Raw genomic sequence first — 4,651 nt, forward strand, 5'->3', positions numbered from 1 at the left:
GACGAGCACATAGCTGGTCTTGGTGTTGGTTTTACAAGGTACCTGGGGTAGGAGCAAATTTTGCATGGTGAAGAGCATCACTGGAACAAAGAAATGGAAAACAGGATAATGTTGTTGGAGAAGAGGATAGAAGCGTTAGAGGTTCAAAAAAATCCAATTGGGTGGAGCATATGTGTGATGTTTGTTGTCCTGATATTTGCTTTATTTAGTTGTAAGAAATGATGTAAGACATGCGAAATGTTGAAAATGAAATGTATTAATTATTTGTGTATTTGGTATCACTTTGGGTCATGTTTGTGATTATGTATGTATGAAACGAAAGTTGGCAAAATCACATGAAATCAAAGTTTCAACCATTGATAGTGTAAAACTATACATTCATCATCTAAACTAACATCAAAATATAAGGAAACTAGTATGGCATGCTACCATTAACATCTCCTTACTTCACAAGTAATGTTTGAACCAAAATAAAGACCCAAACCAAAAAAAAAAAAGAAATTGTATCTATAATTTGTGGTTATCAGTTACATTGGGTCACATCTAAACAAAAAAAAAAGCATAATGTCGTCAGCCTTCACTCATGTTGATTCCCTAGATGTTGGGTCACTTGGTGTTGTTTTTTGGGAGACTTCTTGAGTTGGTGCTACCTGCGGTGTGCTAGACTGTCCTTGAACCAGTGGTGTCAGTGGCCTGAAAATCTTCTGCTTTGGTATGAATTTTGATGGTTTCAGGCGAGAAGTGTTGTTAACCATCGATGGAGCCTTGCCTGGAGCTTTACATGGAGGGGTTGTAGTTGCGGCTGGTGGCCTGAATGGAGTGACTGTTGCTCCCGGAGGTGCTATCATAAGTGTGGATCTAGTAACCCTGGTTGGAGCTGGTGCAACATTTGCAGGATTTGGTGCGGTTGCACTCAGAACCTGCACGCAGGAGGAGACCAACCCATGGGAAAAAATAAAGCACATCAACTGGCATTCAAACAACTCATATATCAAATTGATCACAAAGACAAACAATTAAATAGTTACAGTAGTTGCTTGTTGCAGGGGTGTTATGTTGCTTGGTTGGCTGCTTGAAGAATCCTGGAGAGTTAATGAACATGATCTATCAGTATAATAATAAGACAGATTAATCCTCTAACTTTTCTACACTAAGACACACTGATCCTTGAGGAATATGGTACTAATACTCATTCATCCCTAAACTATATGGCAGTAAGACAGATCAGTCCTTGAAAAACTTATTGCTAAATCAGGATTACTATAGGAGTGTATACTCTAAACCAAAAATACACAAAGCGAAATTATCCCTGGAGGTGGAGCTAACTAGGACAAAGGAAGCACAACCAGTGCTTGAGAGCTGCTTCCTCCTTTCTTCTTAGGCTGCTTTGTTTTCGGATTTCAGTTGGGGTTTGATGGAGCTCCCTTGCAGGTTTTGTAGTTGTGGCCCTTTTTACCACACTTACTGCAAGCCACCAAGAATGACTTCTTCAATTTTCTCCCTTGCATCAATAGCTCAGCAGGATCTTTCTGTCTGTTGTGAACTTTTGGCCGACCAATAGGTCTCTTGATGATGGGTGGGTCTAGTTGTGAGAAGTCAGTTCGGGGCCAAAATTTTGCACTGGGGACTGATTTGATGCAGTGTGAATATGTCATCTTGATTGATTCCATACACAACCAGGGGTGCACATAATCTTCTGCCTTGTCACGCCTCTTTCCAATAGTAGCAAGTGCATGTGTGCATGACATCCCTACCCAAATAATGTATTCAATTTGATCGGAGAGCAAACAGTTAACAATTACAGGTGAACAAACAACTAACAATGTAGTCAACGCATTATAAGTAGATATGTTGTTTACCAGTAAGTTACCATCGATTGCAGGAGCAGGTGTATTTAATGAGGTCCACATCAACCTTGCTTCCTTTGCGGCTCACCTCAAACCTTTTTCTTTCATTGTCTCCAACTCACTCTGCCGTCCACTTTGTGCTAAGAGTAACTAATCTTTTCATCCTTTTTTGCTGTACTGGTGCTAGTTTACCAGGGTGATTTTCCAATGTAGTATGTCTTGAGAAAGCAACCATCCAGGTGCAGCAAAGGCCTGCACCCTTCTTTGAACCCTCTTTTACAGGCATCTAAGCATATGTATATCTTGTCGAAAATAGGCGGGGCTTCTGGAATTGTCATAAGTTCCAACCTTGCAGTAGATCCTAGATTACTATTCAAAATCTGCTCACAATAGTTCTTTGTCCTCTTGTATTGTTCCTTCTCGTTTTCCATTATCTTATCTCTGGCCTCAACTACTGCTCTATACACCATCTTAGGATGGGGAGATAACGAAAATTCCTCCCTTAGGAATTCAGTTGCCTCCCTAGTGTTCATGTGTGGTTGGGTAGCCATCCGCTTCTCAATTTCCTTGATAATCCAATGCTAATCAGCTGCATTACTCCCTAAATCCCTTGCACAAGTATGTTCATGCTAGTACGTCTTAACTTGATAACACTGCAGGGTTTTGTTGTATGACAAATAAACCAAGAACGGATACTCCTCATCCTTGCAACCCACTATGACCCTCTCCCTATCATTTTTGATCCACTTCAGCTCCCTCCCCTCAGTAATGAATGAATCCTTTACCATCCAATGCTGGTCAGCTGCATTGCTCCCTAAATCCCTTGCACAACTATGTTCTGACTGGTATGTTTTAACTTGGTAACATTGCAGGGTTTTGTTGTAAGACAAATGAACCAAGAAATTTCGCTCCTCATCTTTACAGCCCACTCTGACTCTCTCCCTATCATTCTTGATCCACTTAACCTCCCTCCCTTAAGCAATGAATGAGTCCTTTACCACATCTTTAAACCGTTCAACAGTTGCAAACCTCATCCCTAACTCAAATCTGCCCTGACTATGAGCATAGTCATCATCAAACTCTGAAAATTTGTGGCCTTGACCTTCATCCTCGGATGATATAGGTGTGTGCAATTCCTTGGACTTGTACTCAAACATGATTTCCTCAGGCTCTGTTGGGACTTCACCTACATAGTATCTCCCTACATTATCCGGCACCACTTCAGGCCTATTGCCACCATCTCCTTCATCATTCGGCCCAGCAGTTGAGTGCATTCCACCATCACCACCTGCCCCTGTTTTAGCATGACTGCTGTTTTCTCCACTTGCATTCTCCCTCGCACCATATTGCACCTTCTTCTTACCCTTCTTATATTTATCCTTCATCCCTTGTCTCTTTGCAACTTTCTTCTTGGGGGTTACCACTTTCTTTCTGGGTTTCGTTACTCTTTTTCTCTTGCCACCAGCAGCCCCGCTATTACTGTCAGAATCACTTCCATCACTCTCAAACCCAACTGGTGGAGGTTTATACAATACATCTTCGGTGCTCTCGTACTCATCATCCGATGAAGAGGATGTCTTCAATTCCTCTAAAATTTTATCCACATCCACTTCGCCATCACCATGCTTGCCAGCATCATCTACTACCTCCGGAGCATCAACGGGGTGATCAAAGTAAATGTGGAACTCAAGAGACTATTGGTCCTTCAGTAAGTTCTCTCGCATTGCATTGATCCCTGCGTCCCCGGTTAACTCGTTCAGCCCAGACTCAATATCGCCACTACTTCGATCATACCAGTATACTGTTTTGTATGACTGGTATCCCAAACCCTTAAATAAGGTTACAAGGTCCCCGAAGTTCACAAAATCTAGGTCCATCTCCGGGAACCTCTCTTTCTTACCATTTTTATAAACAAGGACACCATCACTACCTCTCACGAAGTTGCCTCCATGGTGAAAAACTGGCACCACAAAAACATCAACCATCTGAAATTGACCAACAAACAACTATGTGTCAGTACTAGGATACATTCAAAATTTATTACAGAACCACCGTCGCCCTAACACAATACTTGTTACTACTACTACACACCATACTCAAAATAATTTTTAGCCATCATTACACCACTGTTACACACACTGTCAACATGCACACATGATGACTTCACCCTTAGTACATACATGAACTACAGAAAATTCAGGGGTAAGCAAGGCAATCTTACCTTCACAGGAAGACGGCAGTGCTGACATCCACAATAACCTTCTTTCTTGCCGCTGACAGCTACTTCATCGCACGCCGATTGCTCTTCCATGTAGTGCAATTTTGGAGGGAGAAACAGGGGGAAGGATTTTGATCGTTTTGGTGTTATGGGTATTGTGTATGTGAGTTAAGGTTAGTTTCGAAAGGTGGGGGAGAAACAGTAGCGTTTTGGACTCTGGGGATAAATTTGTCCTCTTTTCAAAAGGCCATTCGACGTGGCAGCCCGTAACAGCCACGTGAGCGCCACGGGAGCCACGTCACCGTTTTTCGTCAGGGCAAATGGAGAGACTCTAACAGAGGGGTAAAAATGTCCACTTTTCTTGGGGATCAGAAACATTAAAGTATTTTCCAATTTTCGGAGACGAAAATGTCCGTAAAAAAAAAGATTAGGAACGAATTTGTCCTTTACTCATATTATTATTTTATAAAGATGTATTGTAATTTCTTTCATCATATAAAAGTGCAACTTATTAGCATTGGCCTAAAATTTGACACATGTTTTGAATAAAAAAAACCGAAAAAAAAAATGTATGCACATTTTAATA

The sequence above is a fragment of the Arachis ipaensis genome, chromosome B04, assembly GCF_000816755.2.
Source record: "Arachis ipaensis cultivar K30076 chromosome B04, Araip1.1, whole genome shotgun sequence".
NCBI lineage: Eukaryota > Viridiplantae > Streptophyta > Magnoliopsida > Fabales > Fabaceae > Arachis > Arachis ipaensis.